The sequence below is a fragment of the Squalius cephalus genome, assembly GCF_949319135.1.
Source record: "Squalius cephalus genome assembly, chromosome: 2".
NCBI lineage: Eukaryota > Metazoa > Chordata > Actinopteri > Cypriniformes > Leuciscidae > Squalius > Squalius cephalus.
The window spans coordinates 34,401,888-34,425,353 of NC_137123.1; the positions used below are offsets into that span (position 1 = coordinate 34,401,888).

At 39.5% G+C, this 23,466-nt stretch overlaps 1 protein-coding gene across 1 annotated transcript in view; it reads right to left on the reverse strand.

Moving 5' to 3' along the window:
• Positions 1 to 23,466, reverse strand: part of raph1b (Ras association (RalGDS/AF-6) and pleckstrin homology domains 1b) — a 77,433-nt gene that overhangs the window by 36,691 nt on the left and 17,276 nt on the right. Inside the window, exon 2 of the mRNA XM_079852058.1 lies at positions 16,531 to 16,590. The gene's annotated coding sequence lies outside the window, so the exon portion shown is untranslated. The remainder of the gene's footprint in view (positions 1 to 16,530; positions 16,591 to 23,466) is intronic.

Here is a 23,466-nt window from a genome sequence, read left to right on the forward strand (position 1 = left end):
AACCATATTCAATTTGAACATCAGAACTTCAATGTTTAAACTGACTGAAACGTAGACATAATAACCAATGTATCCAAGGAAGGCATGACTTTTTTTTTTTTTTTTTTTTTTTTTTTTTTTTTAAAAGTACAATGTGTCGTACCGAACATTAAGTGGTCCATTCATAGTCCAATATTCAGTCTTTGTATTTGGGGTTTGGTCTGACTGTACGACCAAAACGTGTTGTGTAGGGGCTCTTACCAGCGTAGGCAGGCGAAGTAGCTACGGGTACCTGGACTGGCGGTGGTACAGTGTCCATGGGATCCCGTTGTTCCTCCCCGTAGATGGGAGGTGTTTCACCGGCAGCTGGGTTGAGGGGCTGTAGGTCGACACAGTCAGGCTGATTTGGAGATCGCTCGGCGACAGGCAGAAGGTGTCTGCGGTTTCTCCTGTAGTCTTTGCCTCCAGACTGGATGATGTAAGACCGCGGCTCCTCACAGATCTTTCCTACTGTGCCCATGCGATCATACCCCCGGGGGGTCTGCATCCGGACCACTTCGCCTTCCAGCAGTGGTTGAAGAGGACGGCTGGACTTATCATAGCTCAGCTTCTGGGAGAGCCTCTTCTTCTGGAGCTGGGCTGTGACTTGTTGGGTGTTGAGGGATGCTGGCTGCAATAACTGTCTGCTGACTGGGAGGGTAGTACGGGTCTGCCTTGACATTAGTCTTTGTGCAGGTGAGCCAAGTTGGGCATCGCGAGGAATGTTCCTCATGTTTAAAAGGTTGAGGAACACGTCCGTACCATCCCTTTTCGACTTCTCCATCAGTTGCTTGGCACTTTGCACTGCTCTTTCAGCCAAGCCGTTGCACTGTGGGAACTCAGGACTGCTGGTTACATGCTTGAAGTCCCACTGTGTAGCAAAATCTCTGAATTTCTGGCTAGTGTACTGTCTGGCATTATCTGAGATGAGAAGATGTGGGGAGCCATGCACAGAAAAGTGTCTTTTCAGTTTTGTGAGGACTGTTGTAGAAGTGATGTCCTTGAGAAGGTCAATCTCATACCAGTTAGAGTACGAGTCTACAAGCACCTGAAAGTGCTTGCCATCCCATTCGAAGATGTCAGTTGCTACTGTAGACCATGGTAGGTCCGGAACTGGGTGTGACTGTAGTGGTTCTCTCCGCTGATGGGGTTTCTGACTGTTGCAAACAGAGCATGAGAGTACTGCTCTGTCAATGTCACTGCTCATAGTGGGCCAGAACACTATGTCCCGGGCTCTGCGTTTGGTGGACTCCGCTCCTGGATGTCCGCTGTGCACGATGTCGGTGTACGCTTTCTGCAGTGACTGGGGAACGACAAGTCTGTGACCTTTCATGACGACGCCCTCCTCGATGGTGAGCTCATCTCTGAATGGGAAAAAAGAACTGATGGATGGTGGAGCGTTATGCTGTTTGACGGGCCATCCGTGTTTGATGACAGAAGAGAGGGTTTGCAGTAGTCCGTCTTCTGCTGTGTGCCTCTTTAGTTCATCTAAGCGGCTGGATGAGACTCGGCTGACTGACATGACCTCAAAGTCGTTCAGCTCGTTTACATGTTGAAGTGTGGACGCTCTAGGTGCGCGTGACAGGGTATCGGCCAGGTACATGTGTTTACCTTTTTTGTAGACCAGGTCAATGTTATATTTTTGGAGCTGCAGCATCATGCGTTGCAGTCGTGCAGGCGCTGAGAAGATGGGCTTTCTGATGATGGTGATCAGAGGTTGATGGTCGGTCTCTATGGTGACAGGCTTCCCGTAGATGTAGTCATTGAAACGCGAACACGCAAACACCACTGCCAGGAGTTCTTTCTCGATTTGGGCATAGCGTGTCTCGGTCTCAGTCATTGTCCTTGATGCGTAGGCTATTGGTCTGCCCCCTTGTAAACATGCTGCTCCCAGTCCGTGTTGGGAAGCGTCACACGTGAGTGTGACTGGTTGGTCAACATCGTAGTATGACAGGACAGGCGGACTGGAGATGCATCTTCTCAATGTGTCGTATGCATCTTGGTGTTGCTTCAGCCAGCACCACGCTGTGTCTTTGCGTGTCAGCTGATTGAGAGGGGCAGTTAACTCACTCAGGTTTGGTACGAACTTTCCCAGGTAATTTACCATGCCTAGAAATCGTTGTAGAGCTGTCACATCTCTGGGAACGGGCATTTCAGTGATTGCAGTGGTCTTGTCAGGATCTGCTTTTAGGCCTTCGCTGGTGAACACATGACCGACATAAGTTACCTCTGTCAGCCGGAACTTGCACTTGAGGGGGTTGAGTCTCAGATTGACTGTGCGCGCACGGTCAAGCACTCTCTTTAGGTTTGCATCGTGCTCCGCTTCCGTGCGGCCTCCGACAATTATGTCGTCGACGATGATGGCACATGGGTACCCCGCGAATATCTGTTCCATTGCGCGCTGGAATACTTCGCTGGCTGAGTTTATTCCGAACGGCATTCTTAGGAACCTGTAGCGTCCAAAAGGTGTGCTAAATGTGGTCAAGAGAGATGACTTACTGTCCAGGGATATCTGCCAAAATGAACTTTTGGCGTCCAGTACTGAAAACAGTGTTGCATTGGCCATCTGTGATGCAACCTCTTCAACCGTGCGCATCGGATGATGGGGGCGCTTTAAGGCTGTGTTTAGATCTTTGGGGTCAATGCAGATCCTTATGTCCTTTGTTTGCTTCTTGTTTGTTGCTACCATGGATGACACCCATTCAGTTGGCTCTGACACGGGAGTGATGACACCCAGGTCTGCCATTCTCTCCAGCTCCGCTTTCACTCTGTCCTGCATGGCTACAGGTATGCGGCGTGCTGGGCGGATGACGGGCTGCACGTCAGGGTCTATTTTCATAGAATATGTCACCGGTAGCTTGCCAAGTTCATCCTTGAATAGATCTGCATACTCTGTGAAGATCTTGTGTGGCAGGTTGATATCTGTGTTCACACTGAGTTGGTGAACATCCTTGCTCAGTGTCACTAGCTTCATGTGTAGGCTTGCTAGTAGGCCTAGTAGTGGCTGGACATTCCTCTCCACAACGTGGAATTGTAGTTTGTATTGCTGACCTGCAAGCTGACATTGCAGGACGACTGAGCCCAAAGTGCTGATCATGTTTCCCCCATATGCGACAAGGTTGGTGATTATTGAGCGGTCAATCGGTTCCCCGGTCTCCACATGTTTGAAAGCATCATAGGATAGAACGTTGCACTGTCCACCTGTGTCGACTTTCATCTCCACAGCTTTGCCATTGATGTGAACAGTGGCGAACGCCACATTTTTCTCATGTACATTTGAGTCTATTGTGTCCACGACAACTGGTGTTATTCCATCAATACAGAATGAGTCATCTTCAGCAGTGCTGCCCGTGGCCTGGTTCAGTTCGAGGTGGTGGACAGACTCTCTGGAGCTCTGCATCCTAGAGTATCTCTGCACTGACCTGCAGCATTTCTTGTAGTGGTTCCATTTTTTACATGCATGGCATTGTTGACCAGAAGCCGGACAACTTTCTCTCTTGGCATCATGGCTACCACCACAATTATTACAGTTGACAATGGGCTGTTCATTTCTCCCTATCTGTGCTCTCTGTCGTGTCTCAAATCTCTGCTTCCTCCCACATTTGTACTGTAGACTGTCAACACTAGTAGGAGCATGTGACGATGACAATACCCTGGTGTGATGTTCTGTTTGCTCATAAATTTGACACACCGAGATAGCTTTAGCCAGAGTTAGCTCACTGTCACGCAGCATTATTTTTCTTAGATTATCATCAGTTATGCCACAGACCAGTCTGTCACGGATGAGCTCGTCTTGCAGTGTTCCGAAGTTACAGCTCTTTGCTTTTATCCTTAAATCTGTGACATATGATTCGAATGGCTCACCTTGGTTTTGGAACCGTGTATTGAACTTGTGTCTCTCCACTATAATGTTTATTCGGGGACTGCAGATCGCCCGAAATTTCCTCTTTAAACATTCGGGGTTCTCTTTTGACTCAGCCGGAGTGATGATGGGTCCCGGTGCGTCGTCAACGTCTGGTCCTCTCACCGCGGGCGCGTAGACGAACGACCTCTCCCTTTCAATGGCCTCCGATCCTGCGAGATTAAGGAGAATGTAGGCTTGTGTGCGGGCCGGCTTGTCAGAGTGTGCCGCCGCGATAAAAATGTCATATTCCTGTTCGAATACTCGCCAATTCTCCGCGATGTTCTCATTAAAGACGAGGGGGTCCGGTCTGCGAAATCCGTCCGACATGATGCACTGTATGTCCGTTAGCAGGATAGCCGGGTAGCAACGTTATAAACTGGTTACGGTCCTTATTCGACCGGCAAGTAGTCGTGCGCTCCGTGATGAATGAACTGCACGATCAAAAGTGTCCGTGTTCACTTCTGACACCATGTAGAAAGACCATGCAAAGGGAATACTTTATAAACCGAGTTCTGTTTATTAGCCTCACTCGTACAGCTCTCAGTATCAGTTAGCAAAGCCTCGTATATCCACCAGCCCGTTTGCGCAGGCGCAGTCTCTGATAACAAGTATGGTGGCTACAAAGGCACATTAAACTCCAAGCGAGCATTAGGTGAATGCTCTACAACGAGTACAAAAACAAATCATCAGATGATAACACAAATGTGGATGCAACATGCAAGATTTATTGAGAATAGCATGTCCATTAAGAAAACAAAATATGTTTAACAAAAAACAAACAAACAAACAAACAAAATAATTCTGACATAAAATAAAATATGTGTTACTTAAATGTTTATTTTTGTGTTTATGTGTGTGGCCAATAAAAATATTGTTGATCAAGTACAGATACGATATACTGGCCTGTCAAAAAAATGTTATTGTCGAGACCAGGTAATGAGCAATTGAATGAATAATTATTAACTTCAGTAGAGTGACAAATTAAGCATCTGGAGCTGAAGACACTTTAAAATCCATCACCTCTCAGTGTAAAGCAAACAGCTGAATGCAGCTCACACCCTAGCCAGAAATAGCATCATATCACATGTGCTGAGCAATTGTGAAGCTCCAAAAAAATCTTCAATTAAAACATTAGATGCTTGTGTGTGTGTGTGTTGCCAGATGGTCTCTGAGGGAGGATGGCATATGACAGCATTCCTGTATAGTGCAGTGGGACACAGATCAGCTCTAAGGAAGACAGAAAAATCAAGTAGCTTAAGAGGAGAGTGAAATAGGGGACAGAGAGAGAAGAAAACAACCTGAGGGATAATTCTCTTAATTTAGTACACAGACACACAGTTAAAATCACTAGTATGAGACATTCAAAATACATAATTGGATGCTTTTTTTCCCTGTCCGCTGTTTTCCTGTAACTCACTTAATAAATATATTATAAACTATCATTAAGTCTTTAGCTGACGTAGTTGTTGAATCACTCCGTAATTGCTAAAATAAGCCCAAAAAACACTCTGTGAGGGCATGACTCCACACACATCTCTGACATGAAGTATCCAGCTGAGTCACATGGCGGGTATTGATATGAGTTATAGAGGCTGTTGACAGTGTATGTGAATACATTTATATTTAATTTACACAGTGAAGACTATGCAGTTTTTTGTACATTTAATTACTTTATACAATTTTTGTAGTATTTCTTATTTCTAGTGCTTTTTTCAGTTTTTCAGGTTGGTCTGTTTCATTTGTGTCTTTGTTCTATTGCTTTTAATTCGTTTCTTTGTTAACTTGTCTCCGGTAAGCTTGAGTTTTTTTTTTTTTTTAACTTAGTATTCGTTTTTTTGTGATATTGAAATTGGCGATGAGCATTAAGAAATTTCAATGGTATAAAAAATGTATTTCATAAAAACATTATTTAGAGCAAAAATAACTACTATATTGTGATAAATATCGTTATCATGAAATAAAATTACTCATATCGAGACAAGATTTTGTTCACATCACCCAACCTAACTGATGTTTATCGGTCACTGAGTTCTGGACTCTTTCCAAAACTTTAGAGAGAGTTCCACATATACTCATTTCATATGCTAAGATGTTAGCCAATCATAGCAGTAGGCGTTTACACTGAAGTGTCAAAGCAGACACGCCCCTTCAAACAGAGTGTTCAAAAGAGAGGGCTGAAATCAGGGTAGACAGTGGAAAATATATATATTTTTCTAAATTATGAAACTTTTGATGTAAACATCATACTACCATTACAAGTGCACCTCTGAAAACAAAACAAATGCAGTTCATGATCTCTTTAAATACATTTTTAAACCATTTTCTGCACAGAATAAAAACACAGGGACAACTGGAGAGGGTATTTATATATACAGAGTTCACAGAGTTTGTATTGAAATGAAAGTGAACACTAAGTCACTTGAACAACTGATCAAAACAACCCTGAGCCAAATGTCAGCTACCAAAACTACAAACTCAGAGTCTACACTGTTATTCTGAGGATGGTTTCTGATAGTAACAAGATAACTATGAATACTGGAGGAAGGTGTTAACTTATTTCAACATCCAGGAATGAGTCAAACACCTCTGAAGTACATTTGACAGCTGTCAATCATTGTGCTTCATTGTGGCATTTCTAGGTTAAATTTGTGTAGTCATCACACACAGAGGTAAAAAGGAGTTTGTCACATACAAATTCTCTCAAACAAAACCTATTTCAGGCTGAAAATTTTCTTTTTCTTTCCTTCTCTTCAGAACAACAGAACAGAAAGATAAAGATAAGGCATACAGAGGGAAAGGCAGCAAAAGAGAGAAAAACAGAGTGAGACAGTGACATGGTGTCTTAAGACATTTCATTAGGGTGTGGGTTGATTCTCACTTAGCACTTGATGTCATATCCTTTGGCCAACCAAACAGTACACAAAGCACACACAGCCGGTGGCCCAATGAAAGGGCTCCTTTCATACAGGAGCCACACAAGTCCAAAGTTCGACACGCAAAAAGGTGTGCCACTTTTCCGTAGTCTGACCTTCACTCTGTCTGACACAGTGAGCCAAAATGTTCAAGCAACAAGGAAGAAGTGAAACTTCAATGACACATAATCATATAAACCTGTGCCAATTCTGTGTAACCACAATCTGTAAAATCCATTATGGTCAAATGATCAAAAAAGATCACCACAAAGTCCCCTGAATGAGCATTGTGAACATTGCACGAACATCTTCATGTAGGGTTCTTTACATGCTAAAGAAATGTTCAAGTGTAATATCTGGAGGACTTCCAGCAAACATTCGAAAACGTTTAGGGAACATTCATTTCGGGCTGAAACAAGGATGTTCACAAACTTCCAATTAACTTGATTTTCAGAACATTTTACTTAAAAATCAGACCTGATGCAAATGCCCAAAATGGCCTGGAAACAACCTACATACAATACAAAATTAACTAAATGTGGTCCAAAGGAGAAGTTATGGGAAGAATAACAACTTTTATTTTGTTGTCTTTGTGAAGCTTCAGAAGACTTGGAATGTAGCGTAAAAGTGGAAAAAATGTGGAAGTCGTAAAAGACTACATCAATGGTGGGGTGTTTTGTCATTTTTTAGAGCTTAACAGCTTTGGTCACTATAAATGATTGTTCTATGAGAAAATAAATAAATAAATCGATGTGACGATTCTTAAAAATATCTTATTTTTGGTTCCACTGAAAAAAGGAAGTCATATGGGTTTGGAATAATATAAGGGTGAGTAAATAATGACAGAATTTTAATTTGTTTGGGTGAACTATTTCTTTAAATAGAGCTCATGTGATGGACAATAAACTAATATAACAGCTAGTCATAGGCGGAGGGTGAACCAACTGGTTGAGGCTATGCGATTCCTCCTTAAAAACACATTTAAATAGAATGTGAAGAAATAGATATGTGTCGTCTATCAACAACCTACACCTACCAGCATAAACAAATAATAAAGGCCTTCTGAAGCAAAGCCATGCGTTTGTGTAGGAAAAATCTTCATATTTAAAACTTTATATAAAATAACTAGCTTCCGGCCAAACGAACATACTGATTCGACTTAAGTCCAGGCGCAACTTATGCGAGTAATGTGACGTACTGCTGATATTTACGCTACGCCATGACGTCACAAGTTGCGTAAGTTGAGCTTTAGGTGTAAGTAGACTGCGTATGTTCGTTTGGCCGGAAGCTAGAATTTTACTTTGTAACATGTTAAATATGAATATTTTTCTTACACAAACTCATCGTTCCGCTTCAGAAGGCCTTTATTAACCCCCCGGAGCCATGTGGAGCACTTTTATGATGGGTAGATGCACTTTTATGATGGGTAGATGCACTTTTATGATGGATAGATGCAATTTTACTTCAAAACAGAAACGGCCATTTACTGCCGTTAATAAAGCTTGGGCCAGGACATTTTTTAATTTAACTACGATTGTATTCGTCTGAAAGAAGAATGTCATTTACTCCTAGGATGACTTGAGGATGAGTAAATCATGGGCTAATTAAAATTTTTGGGTGAACTATCCCTTTAAATTATAACGAGAAAATTTGGGTGTGCAGATCTCAGCACTGGACAAAAACTAGTTTTTGGCGTTTTGAGTGGTGAGGGGATTCTAACTTAAACACGTCTAATTGGCCATTGCGTTCAAGAAATCATCAGATATGTTTGTGATTGGCTACACTGCTCAATCCTATTTGTATTAGTTTAGAAGAGCACAATCACCAAATCTTTTTATGTTTATCAGTTTATGAAGATGAGAGCATTCACAAGAGTGCAGAATTCAGTCAGAATTCAGAATTCAGCTCGCACACTGAACAAAACTCCTGCGTTTCAGCGATTACTAATCGTAACGCCTCTGATTGGCCATTGCATTCATAAGCTCAACAGTCATGTGTGATTGGTTATAGTGCGTAAAAAGTAGATGATACATGAGCAGATCTAAATTGAATGCCGCAATCGACGCTTTCATTTAATTTGAATTTTCACTTTATTACAAAGTGATTAAGTTTAAAATGTGCAGGTGAATTTTTGGACCAAGCCCCCATAAATTTTTGACCCATGGCCAGGGGGTTCCAAGGTTTTACACACAATCCGCCTATGCAGCTAGTCTTGGAATTTATACTGACACCCGAAGATGTGAAGGCAGCCTCATGCAAAATAAATTGATTCCATAAGCAAAAGTGTTCAATAATGAGGGTTACTGAGATAAAGTGAGAAGTATTCATCTGGTCATATTAACTTAATATGTCAGCTCCCATGAGGCAACCAGCTCATTTGAAACACTTTTCATCATCTTTCATCAGAGCTTTTGATGCAAGTCTTAAAACAGAGGGTCTGCCTAATGAACACTCTGTGCTGAAGAGTTCAGAACCTTCAACAATTGATGATTTTGATTGGTCCTTAAAATAACAGACTTGGTTTGAGATTTTTTATTCCAGTGGAGGAATAAAAGTAGATTTAAGTGGTTCCATGAACTGTATCCTCCAGATGTTCTATTCGGCTATTCTTTCTTCCACATCTGCCACATCCTGCCTGAAACAAAAACAAAAGGCACATGCTCACGGATAGTGCTGACTGTCGGGTATCCCCTTCGCTTTGCTCTGTGTGTGTGTGTGTGTGTGTGTGTGTGTGTGTGTGTGCAAATGTCTGAAATGCAGTTGTGTACTGCTTCAGGGCAAGACGAGCAAGTAATCCCCTTCACTGGGGTCGCAGGTGGTCTTGAAATGTGAAGCCTATAAGTCACACACACACACACACACACACACACGCACGCACGCACGCACGCACGCACGCCACCACCATGAACCAGTCAGCAGATAATGCAGGTTCCGTGCATGCAAAAAGCACCTGCAACATACTGCAGAGTCTGAAATATATCCATAAGAGGAAATAATAAATATGAAAAAAAAGGCTACTTGTTCTATGAAGACAGATACAAGCTCTGGTGCTGCAGATATTCCATGTGATGTCTCTAGATCCAGCAATTTAAGAGTTCTGTCAGGAACTGCAATTCTTTAAGGATCACCAGAGACTCTAGTAACCACACACTGTTCTCTCCACTTCCATTAGACAGACGGTACCGCAGCTTTATCCTGCAGACTATCAGAATGTTGAACTCCAACATCACGTAATATTAGAACTGAAACCCCTCCCAACCCTTCAGCACTGCACTTGAACAAGAGGGGATTTCTGACCTGTCATAATCCACAGAATAATAGCTGCCGGTTTACTGCATCCCATCATGCATTTTTTGCCCACTAGTCTGTGCCTATTGCCGCTCATGGGCAGGACTTAGAGTAGGTTTTTGGAGCTTTGATCTGCAATGAAGAACATTCATTTAAATGAATGCTTGCAGAGTCTTCCATGCTGCAGACAACTCTGAACAAACTAGAGGATTTGTTGATCATTTAGGTCAGAGTTGCACTACATGCAGAAGTAATAAGTACCAAATGTTTCACAGATATAACTGTGACAAAACAGACTATACAGTTGTGCTGACTGACCCTTTGTGTTTCTTGCAAAACTTTATTAAGGCACAAAGTTATTAACTTTGCAAATTTTGGTAAAACCAGCAACTACTTTATCTCAGACTCACTTATTTAAACAGTCTGCTAACCATAGACAAAGTTAAAAACACCCAGTGAAACAATTATACAGCCGTCACCTTTACACAATGAACACCAGACTACAGAAATCCTGAAGAGACAAACTTAAAAGAAAAAAAAATCCTACATTTCTGAAGTTGACAGTTAGTGGGACATTTTCAACATTATGTTCAGTAATATTCTTCGTAAAAAATATAATTTGAACAATATCAATACTTATGGCTCGATATATTCACTGCGGCATTTTTGGATGTTTTAGAATATTCTGATGCCGCCCATAGTGCTGATAGCCATGCTTAGATTTACAAGATCTTTTAACTAAAGTAAATCTTCTCAGTAACAATACAAATAACAAAAAAAGAGAAGTTAAGAAAGCATCTGATGATAGGGATGTGGATATGTTTTGCACGTGCTCTGCAACTGCAACTTTTTTTCATTCGTGTCTACCCTCAATGGAATGAGTAAACAAAAATACCTGCAATTTTGCATGTCAATGAAGGTGTCAAGCACCAATGGCAGTTCAAAGGTATTTAACAGCCGACGCAAAGGAAAGGCAAGATGTTTTGATCCACTGAAACAAACTCCAAAACACCTTTGTTTTGGCCAGATTTTATTAGAAAAGATGTCACACATGTTCATTCTTCAATTTCTCTTAAAGTATATTGGGGCATTTAAGGTATGTTTACACGACAACAATGTACTAAAAACAGACAATAACGCCAATGAACGAACGGTGTATGATTATGATTCAGGCAGCATTATAGGTCAGAAGTCAGATTGGATTGGAACATTCAGAATATTTATCCAGTTCTATTTGGTTGAAGATCGGAGTCACGCCTGTATGGGGACGAGTTTGTTCTTCATGGAGTCCACATTGACAATTCTTATTTAGTATATTGCAGTATTTATCATTAGTGATTTTTCTGTGCACATCATTATTTTTTTGTTTTTAAAATCATGAGCCCTCGCAATCTTTATCAATTTTTTTTTTATCAAAAACATTAGCATCCCCTCCTCCTTCCCCCCTGACATCACGTCCTTGATGATGTGTACACTGGTATGAGGGCTGAGCATGATATCATGTCACTCACATGAAATCATCTCAGCAATCAGCAAACGACAACGTCCAATCAAAACTATTTAAGCGTAAACAGTGTCTGTTTAAGAACTGCTTTTGTGTATCTTGCACATTTGTAATGGCACTCTGTATCTGTGCACTGTGTTAAAGCATATGTTTATGTGAATACTGTACATATCAGTACATTATTTAGTACATACAAATTATTTATTATTTTTCTGTATGTTTGGGAAGAATGACAAGCAAGTGATTTTGATTTGTCCAAAAAACATTTTTGTTTGTGCCAATTGCACTCCAGATACCCATTCCTAGTATTACACAACTTGCAGTCTGCGTGCAATGTTCTCCCACAGTGCCTCCACAGACAAAAGGGAGCATTTGACTATCTGACATATCTGTCCTCTTTTGCACTTCATGTACAGTTGGACTGTGTAGCATTGGCCAACTGCTAACTCTTTGAAGGCCTGTTGCATGTCAGGGTGGACACGCAGACGTGACAGAAGTCTCTGATCTGTCTCTGGCAGCTGGGAATGGCACGTCCATCCCCCACCCAAAAAACAAACGTGTTGCTGAGAGCTGTGCGGCAAATTGTCGCACCTGACGTCAGCCCATGACCTTTGACTTCAGCTGGCAGCTGGTTTGGTTACAGTGTTGAAAAGAAGGGCGCCCATGCACTGCAAGTACAAGTGAACGCCAAAGGTGAGACAGCAAGAGAGAACGTAGATTTAACACAGTGACATGAGGCTCTCAGGTGACCAGGCTGAGTCTTAACATATGAGTCAGACTAGACATACTTCAGGTTATTTTTAAACATATTCTTTAGTCTGAACTCCAAAAAAGCCATTTACACTGGTTGTAAGCTTTAGACAGGGAATATGAAATACACAGCCTGCTATCAGCGGATCTTTAAAGATTCCACACACTACTGTAGCTTGCAAAAATAGTCAATATTTATTGCAACATTTCAGTCATGAAAGAAACCATACTACATATTTATTTATTTATTTATTTTATTTATTTGAAGCTTTGTAATTTGTGAGATATTTTCTCTAGTAATACCTTGATGTCTTACACATCTACATGTAATCATTCAGGTATACAATGAGTATTTTGGTCAATGAAAAATATGAATGTTCACCAAAAAAAAAGATCTTGTTTAAAACACACCTGTCAAATTCTTAGAAATATACTCTTTGGGTCTCATTCATGAAACATTCGTAAATATACGAGTAAATATGTGAGTGATTTGCGCGTAAAGAGACATTCCCGAAAATTCTTCTCATGATTCACAAATACTTCGTAAACGTCAGATGTGATAGTGAAATGTGTGTGTGTGTGTTAATGAATTCCAATCAGTCGTAAATTGGCGCGTGCACGCTCATTCTCTCAATTACCATAAATCCCGCCCATTAAAACCGACTGACAACTATGGGCATCATATTATGACACCAAACGAAGGATTTCAACATGTCTTCTCAAAACTGAATGAAAAAGAGAAATTTCTCAGATGCAGAAATTGAAGTTTTATTATCAGAAGTTAATTCAAAACGCCACATTTTATTTTCAAGCGTACATAGTGGCGTAAGGATTTTTTAGGTAATAATGCTTTTACCTAAATGCTTTAGGTAAAAATGCTTGGCAGCATATATTAATCGAACAGTCCCAGAAGTGAAAAGAAAATGGTTCGACATGAAGCTTGACTGCAACACTTGTGACTTGCTGACTTGTAAAAAAAAAAAAAAAAAAAAAAAAAGAATAAACACCACCGCCACCCTGGTGCCTTTAGTTACACTAAAGCCACCGGGGTGGCGGTGTCACCGGCTTGGGCCCTCCATCGCTGCTCGCAGCTATATTTATATATATATATATATATATATATATATATATATATATATATATATATATATATATATATACTGTATATATATATATATATATATATGCCAGTTGGTGGCGCTATAACTTTGACTCACAATAGTTACATCCATCTGATCGGCCTCTTACCACGAACACACTGCTGAAGTTTCATCAAGATCAGTTAACGTATGCAGAAGTTATATTACTTCGTGTTTCTCTTTTCTCGCCATTGTTTCCTCGCCACGGCCAAACCGTTCGAGATATCAAAAGGCGATTGGATGAATTCTCTAGGATGAGTACATTAAATTCCACAGCATGCGTTTTTCAAACAACCCATAATAGGCGACTTCCTGTTGGGCGGAGCTAATAACTTAGAGTGCGGAAGTTGTTCGGCCCGATGAGATCTATATGTGTACCGAGTTTCATATTAATTCATGCAAGCGTGTTTGATGAAGCATGAAGCAAGTTTTCAGACCGTGTCCAAGGGGGCGCTGTTGAGCCCCCCTGCCACGCCCGGGTACCAGCTTCAGCCCGGCTCTGATGACCGTGGGTTCTGACCTGTGTGGAAAGTTTCAAGAGTTTTTGAGCACGTTAAGGGCCCCAAAAGCCCCTGAAACCTTGAAAAACAAAGATTAAATGGAATAGACAAATCCCCCCCCCCCCCCCCCCCACACACACACAGACACACAGAGAGAGAGAGAGAATTCTCCAGAAAATCTACATTCAAACCAAAATATCTGACTTCCTGTGGGTCTGAGGTTATGACTGTAAATTAGAAAGGTGTCCTGCTTGATGAGAACAATACACCTACCAAGTTTTGTGATTCTAGGAAAAACTAAGCCCCCATTTTTGACTAAAGGTGGCGCTACTGAGCCATTCCACCACACCCGTTTCTGAAACTTTGCACATGTCTACTGTATAATAAATGTGATGTGTCTGTCGAGTTTCATGCATTTTCAAGCATGTGAAGAGTCTCAAAAGCATCCGAAAAGAATATTAAAGTTTGATGCGTTGCCACGGCAACAGTATCTAAGATATCAATAATCTATTGATAATCTAACTATGTGCAAAGTTTCAAGAGTTTTTGAGCATGTTAAGGGCCCCAAAAGTGGCAAAAAGGCACAAAAAAAAAAAAAAAAGAAAAAAAAAAAAAAAAAAAAAAAAAAAATCCTTACGAAAACAATAGGGCCTTCGCCCTTTCAGGGCTTGGGCCCTAATAAAGACTTGCGGACTTGTGTTCCGTTTGCAGATGCTATTACTGGCTCTCGTAATAAAAGTAAAAAGAAAAACCGTATGTAATTACTACATATAATATTTTTTTCAAAATGCTGTGTAAATATGTAGCCTACCCGATTTAAGGTGAATTAAAATGCATCCTTATTAATGAGCAAAACGTTCGGATGTTAAACGCACTATTTACGCGTGGCTGGGAGCAGGTGTAGATTTCTTTCATACCAACTAACATTTGGAAAATACGAACATTTTAATGAATCCGAAAATTTACGCCATAACCACTTTACACACGATTTACACAAAAATTCGTTCTGCTCGTGTTTCATGAATGAGACCCTTTGCATCTTTGATTCTATATGGGTTTGATAAACTTTGATTCACAAGTGGAAAACATTCAAGACAGTTGCCAATCTTCCCAGAAGTGGATGTCCCAGCATATTCAGCCCAAGGTCAGACCGTGCACTACCAGGAGAAATCGCAAAACGCCCAAGAACTACATAAACAGTGCATAAACAGATGCCCACAAACCTCAATGAACTGAAGCAACTGATGTAAAGGAGAAGTGGGCAAAAATTCCTCCAGAACGATGTGAGAATGATCAAGTTGCTAAAGGTGGTTGTACAAGCTATTTAATCATAAGGTGTACTTAGTTTGTCACACATGGCAGATGTCAACCATTTGAAGCCTTGGCTGGAGCCTCCAGACAGCTCTATGTTTAATATGGTGAACAAACTGGAATGTTTCTGGAAATTTGTTTGGAGTGTTTGTGTGTACGTTTGCATTAACTGTAAATATTCATTTTTCCTGGTTGCTGAAATTATACCATGCTAAATTCAAAAATAGAAAATATGTTAATATCCTGATATCTTAAAGAAAAAAATGTTTCATTAAAAGAACGAAAATCTTGTGAAGAAACCTATTTTGGCATACAGCCATGTGTAAAAGAAAGGGCACCCTTTTGAATACTTTTAAGTATCAGGACATAATAAAATAATCATCTGGTCTTCAGCAGGTCTTAAAATTGGGTAAATACATCCTCAGATTAACAACAACATATGACATATTACACCAAAATAGCTTTCTTCACAAGAAATTATTTCATTATTTTGATTAATTTTTTTTTCTTTATGATATCAGGATATTAACATATTTTTTATTTTTCTATTATCTAACCAGGAAAAATAAATCTTTACAGTAAATGCAAACACATACAAACACTCCAAACTAATTTCCAGAAACATTCCAGTTTGTTCACCATATTTAACACAGAGCTGTCTGGAGCCTCCAAGCCAAGGCTTCAAATGGTTGCACTCATTCCAGGCATTATTCTCAAAAATCCAGCTGTGATTTTAAAATGCTAAACCTTCACTAAATTATGTCTCCTAAAGCTCAATCATTCTTTCCAACCTCGCTTCTGTCTGCACTTTCAATGGTTCCTCTGAAAACACATGTACTGTACACAATGGATTTCTTTGTCCAGGCATTTTTCCTGTTAGCTTGCGGATAAAAAGATGGCAGAAAAAAACAGACACCCAGCTTCCTGCAGACATTATCTGTCATGCAAATGTTTAACGAGACATTTCAGTCACCTCAGAACATTTTCACCATAGTTACAGGTGCAATATTTGACTCTCACATTATTCGTTATTGTGCATGTACACAGAAGACATGCTAATGAAAACTGAATTACATTTTTCACCTTTCCTTCAGCACAGACAAAAATTGTATATCACAGATCACACACCAGCAACTCCAAACAATACCCACAAAAGGGATCCAGACTTTGACAGTAATTTTCTGGATGTAGAAGAATGGCCTACCTTTGGTACAGTGTTGCACTCTTTCAGTCTGCTCAAACTGCCCAATAGGTTAACTTATGCCTGTAGAAAGAGAGAGGGAATACAAGCTTGTGTATACACACAATATGATTGTTTTTCTTTTCTCACAAAAACTGGGACTTTGATGTGACCTGGTTTTAATTAATATGTTAATATCATAATTGACAGTCCCAATTGTAAGGTAAACTGTGTACCAAAAGCTTTTAACCCAGATATTGTGTACACATCAAAAGAAACTGAATTTAAATAGGACTAAAAAACCTCAAACCCAGAGCGGGGGATAAGGACAAAGAGGGTTACTTTAATTAAAACCACACTGCCATTTTGAACAAACAAATCTTTTCCCAGACAACAATGACTCGTAACCTTTACAATCCCTTTCAAATCGAATTACAAAAAGTGTGATGATGACTTAGTTGTGCTCATTCGTCTTGATCAAGAAAGTCATAACACACAACCTCTTATTTGCCCTCAAAACCTTGACATACACACTCCCAAACATCTCAGCTGATGAGAGACAAAAGTGAAGAGTATGAAAAGGATTGTGCGTCCCGAATCCCGAACAAAGAAGACCACAGCTGCACACTGAGGCACAACTGTGCCGACCGTCTGTCCACATGGCAGCATGAGACGCTGCGTGAGTGCCGCATAACAAAGCAGTGGCTCACCGATCTGCAAACCATGTGGTGTCCTTGCAAAATACTCCCTCATTAGATCTTTCTTGAGACACTTGGGGTGTGACTCATGTGTGTTAGACATACTGAACAACACAGTCTCTCCACATTCCACCAACAGTGCTGAAAAAACAGCTCCCTGATTAAATATTGTCTTTAAAAAGTTGTTAAAAATGAAGGAAGGTGTAGGAGTATTTGAATAGTGAGTCATTATAAAAATCCTCTTATCACATGTGATATTGGTTACCATGGTTACACAGTCCGTAAGAAGCGTTCTCAGTGTCTACACTGGTAAAACGCATGGGAAAGATACAATTTTCTCTCTAAATAAAACAAAAGCAACTTGTTCATGATGCGAAGGGCTCATTAGGTGTGCTGACACACTGTCACAAAATTGATTTAACTGTAAGTTCACCTATATTTTGAAATTCAAAATAGGATAGTTTTCTGTTACAAAGTAGTGATGCACCAAAATGATGTATTTTTTTATTTTTTTTGACAGAAACACTGAAACTTTTAGCCGAAAACTTAAACCAAAAATCTAATTTAATTTAGGGTAACTGATCTCTTTTTGCTATTCAGTGTGTTGTGTTCTCAGGTGTTAAATGAAACCAGTCGAAGTAAAGTTCTTCACAACGAGTAACTTCTCTACATCTGAAAACATTTTACATATTGGAACTCAAACATTATTTTTGTTCATGGTGAAGTGTGTCAACACTGCTGACAAATTTACCTGTTGTAGCTTATCCACGTTGTATGAACAAAACAGACACTGACACAGTCAAAACTGACACCGTGTTTGTTTGGATATAAGAGTTTGAGAGAGTGTTTGTTAGATTAGAACTGGGACAAAATATATCTTAAAATTCAGCATTAAATGAAAATTCACCCTATATATTTTCAAAATACATGTTCTAGATCTTATTTGTGAACAATTCATCTATTCATTTAGGCTTCATTTAAAAAAATGTTTTGACCTCGTAATGTTTAATCAAAATGTTTTGCCCCTGCAAGCTCTTGTTCATCTGCCCCCACTTTTGAGAGAAATGCCCCATCTCAAAATCCAATCAACAACCAATGAATAGAAGCAAGTTCTCATCCTACATTTTTTCTTTTTCAATAATCTGTTACACTCAGGTGCAACAACTAATCAATCGGTGTGCCGTGCTCGGAAACCATCAGCAGTCATGTTGCTTTCGGTCTTGTAGACTACAATGGCTGCCGTGTGCACCTCTCCGTTAAGTCCATGAGACGTAGGCTGTCCCATTTTAGGTGTCAAAAGTGTGCTCACGGTCGATATGCGCCCTCGATGCGCACTTTTGCTAAGCCCGCAATGAAGCGAGCTCCACAGCAGAAAGTGGCATTACGTCACGAAAGTGCGGACTCATATGAAGACCACGAGTGCTCAGGGTGCCATTTGGGACAGGGCCCAAGTCTTGTTAAACTTCACAAACTTAAGTGAACGAGCGGTGGTGGGTGTATGTGCATCAATCAGACGGAGCTACTTAAAATTCTACTTGAAACACAAGTTATCATATTTATGAGAGCAGTAACAGTAAATGCACTATTGTTGGAATAGCCCATTAATGTAATATAATTAGCCTATGTTCAGATGAGTGAATGTGTGTTCTTTATACCTCATACAACATTTTGTAATTTTGTTTTTCTTTTTTCATTTAGTCATTTTAAATTCTGCTTTAGTAAGCAATTAGTATTTCTAGGTTTAGCATGTAATGTTTGTAACCCTTTTTTTGCTCATAATGTACTACATACATTCACTATATTTGTTTTAGGCTTTATATTACACATTGTTTGTAGGACAGCATTGGTCAGTATATAAAATACAATTTCTTTTAAATAATGGAATAAATTAAAATTGATTTTTAATTAAACATTTTTAATATATAATTTTTTTTGGTTTTTCATCCAATTAATCGATTAATAAAACAATTGACAGATTAATCGATTATCAAAATAGTTGTTAAGTTGCAGCCCAAGTAACAATCACAGAAGAAACGATATGTCGCTATTTCCGTTTCATTGCGACTTAAACACAGTGGTAAAAAAAATCTAAAATAAAAATGAAATCATCACCCAGGTGTCAGATGGTCTGGGTTCCGGCTTGATGGGAAAACTACTTAACAAAAGGAGTTGTTTTGAAAGGTTGATTCTTTTGCTGCACCGTGCATCTGTTTTTCAGTTTATCTTGGCTTACAAAACATGCAAAACATGTATGTGCTATTGGAAGTTCAAGAAAAGGTTTAAAAACAGAGACAAATTACAATCTTTTTTACACAAATTAGGTTGGTAAGTACTAGAGACCATCAGTATAATGAAGAAAGAAAAAGCACCATGAGAAAAAAGCACACATGGAGACAGAACTGCATGACATTAAGATGAAGTTTGAAGACTGCATGTCCCAAGCTGACTGGTACGGTTCAATTATAAGCTCGAAGTAACTCAAAATTGCTTTTCTTTCTTCCCTCTCCAGGCAAGTAGACCCAGATGCACAGATTCTCACAAGTTCTCAATTAAAGATGATTAAAAGAATGTGTGTTAGCTAAAGTTAACGCAATAACATGTTAAGTTCCTCTGTCCTTACTTGTCTTTAAAAAACTGCAATTCAATGACACTTTATGGAATTCTTGTCATAGATGTTTTTCCGCTGTCTTCAAATGGTAATTTTGAATGACTCTTTTATATGACCCGGGAATAACAAGTCTCAGAGAGTTATTCGTTCATTGTTTTTGTGACCAAGTATGCGTAACATCCTTTCGTTCATCAAATCGGTTTCCTGTACAGAGCCTATTTGTCTGTTATATAATAAAAGGACTAACGACTCAGACAAAACAACAGTTGAGTGAATTAATCATAATGGGTTTCTCATCAGAATATGGTAAGTTTGCATAAACAGACATGTTGGGGGAATTTGCCTACTGAAAATGTAAGGTGTAGGCCTAACATTTAAATTTAACTTTTGTTTGTTTTGCTGAATGAGATTCAAAGATCTAAGACAGGAAAATGATCCATTCTTCACATCACTAGTACTAATTGTGATTTTACTCTTAATATTTGGTGATAATAACAGAGTCCGAGGACGTGAACAGCTCTGAGTAGAACGTCACGGGTTGTCATCTCATAATTATGGCAATTACGACATGGCCTTTGCCAATGCAGCAAAACAGCAAGTAACTTGACATTCTGAAGTAGAAAGACTGAAATAGTATTTTCTTATTAAACATACTCCAATAATCTTTGCTTTATTTACAATTTTGAAAACTATATTTATACAGTGTAATAGCAAACGATGACAGTTCAACGCTGACAGTTTGTCAGATCCCGTCAGCGGACCTCAACAGAAAATGGAAAGAAACGAGTACTAATACCACATAATGGCTTTTTGAGAGCTAAATGTTAAAGAGTGGACATCTCTCTCTTTCTGATGTTCTACAGGGATGTCCTAATGCTAGGTTATTGATTTACTAGCCTCAACACACACACACACACACACACACACACACACACACACACACACACACACACACACACACACACACACACACACACACACACACACACACACACGACATGAATCAGCAGAAAGGTTTGAAACAGAGAAAACAATCTTATAAAAGATTTATGGATAAGAGCACATATATTTCATGAGTATAAATGAGAACATTTCTACTATGAGAGCTTTCAGGATTAGGCCTAATGCTTAAAAAATACTTTAATAACAATACTTTAAATATTTAACAACAAAAGACCTCAGACGGTCATGTTAAACATTGTAAACCATCTGGTTTATTTGGACAATCAATACAAAGGATCAAAGTCAACATGAAAGAGCAAAAAATATATTAGTATTGACTGTATGGCACTGATGCTGACAGAAATATCTTAGATAGAATAGGTAAGGTGGATCTACAAAATCTCCCGACCGTCCTTTAATAGGACACCACTGATCTGATATAACAGTGATATTTATAACACTGGAAACCAAAGGATGAGGATCTGTTAAAGCTCTGGAGCAGGCCCACTCTCTTAACGCATGTTATATAAATATGTGGCCTCTTTTAGGTTTGCACTGTGATCTGGATTTAATTCATTGTTTATAAATTATTAATATCATGTCATAAAGACACACTGTTAACTGTTAAGGATTCTCTACAGCCACAAACAGATCCTCTATGATGTAAAAAGTACACACTGTGTGGGAATTTCAACAGATGGAATATTCTCACAGTGATGGGGGGTTTGACGAAACCCAATTCCAGCTCCTCCAAAGCTACAAATTCTTCCATACAATGACCACTCGCCATACAGTTTTATGAACCTGCCAGAAAAGACAGCTTGCCATAATTTTGCTCAAGTCTTTCCAGATTTTGATACTCACTGCTATCAGTCCACTACTCTTTGGACTGCTCTGCACAGTACTGGGAGGAAAACCAGCCGGAAATTTGTGTGAGCCAAAGCTACAATGCAGAGTAAGAGTAAACCAAGGATGGGTCACATCTAATAACTGCCTAGTAGTCATTGACGTCTTAGAAAGGTTGTTTTATTTTAAAAATGTATTTAAATTTTTAGAAATGGTACTTTATTTGCTCTCTTTGATTCTATTAAGTTTTTGTCCACAAGAAAGAAACATGTTTGGATGAACCCAAAATCAGCCTGATACAGGGCTTCCGTAAAGGGATAGTTCACCAAAAAAAGTAAAAAAATAAATAAAAAAATTCTTCCATCATCATTCTGCCATCATACTCAACCATTTCATTTATTTTTTAACACAAAGATATTCTTTATAAAACCTGACAGATTTCTGTCCCTCCACTCAAAGCCCATTCCACCAATTTGCAGCTACAAGTAATCCACAATAACCAAGAGGTTTAATCCAAGTCTTCTGAAGAGACACAATCGCTCGCTGAAGCCCCCCTAAAAAGGGCCAAGTGACGTCCCTGGCGGGCACAAAGAACTGCAGAGTGCCAAACAGTGAGGCTGACCTGGAAACAGGCCTGAGAGTTTCCTGTCTGGCACGTGGGAGTGTAATTGGGAGCAGCTACACAATAAAATGGCCATAATGGCCAAAAGATTAACAGGAGGGTGACTAGTGGTTTGGAACCTACCAAGAATGTGTGTGTGAGACACTGAGCACTGCACACTCACCATTAAGTGAATCCATGAAAGGGACATAAACCTACTTGTGTACAAAATAAGCCTGTGACTGACAACAAACCCAATCATTGACTCATAACCTGTCTGAGTAGGACTGAGTCGTCGTGAACTTGACTACCGTCCCAGTGCAGATCCTGCTGAATAAATGCAGGTAACTGCAACAATCAATGTAACTGTTTATCAAAATGTAATAATTACATATTTCAAATTAGAGATGAAAAGGTTCAATCAAAAATGAAATAGTTCACCCAAAAATGAAAATTCTGTCATCCTTTACTCACACCAATGCCGCTTCAACCCCATAAGGCAGGGGTGTATAAAAATGGTCCTGGAAGGCCACTGTACTTTAGCTCCAACTTGCCTCAACACACCTGACTGGAAGTTTCTATGCAAGACCTTGATTAGGAGTTGTTCAGGAGTGTTTAATTGGGGTTGGAGCTAAACTCCCCAGGACAGTGGCCCTCCAGGAGAAGGACTGCCATTAGACGGAAGGTGAACGGAAGTCTTATGGGTTTGGAACAACATGAAGATGATTTTTGGGTGAACCATCCTTTTAACTACAAATCACAGACTCTTTTAACTGTAAAGCAGGATTTCTGGTCCAACAGCTGCCGACACCGTATTGAGCTTAACGATTTCTCCCATTCATAAACATGCATAATGACATCAGCACAAAGTGATCTTCCTGACAAGAACAAATTAAATAACAAAAGTCAACAAATAAACAAAACAAAAGCTATACAAGGAATATAAGATTATTACAAAAAAACAAAACAAAACAAAAAAACTAAGATACCCTCAGGTGATACTTTTATTTATAAATAAATCAGTAAAACTGGTGTCTATTTACATTTAAAACTGTGCAGTCCAGTAAAATATATTTCCCCCCTCAAATGAATCTTGCTGTATGTACTAAAACCCCCACTAACAGTTTGTTTTGACAATCTTTGAGAGAGTTCAAGCCTTTATTAACAAGGCCAGACCCTCCCAAAAATTCACAATCTGTCATCCATCCTCTAATCTGAACCTCTCTTGATAGAGCCTGTTTTCTTAACACATGCAAAAAAAAAAA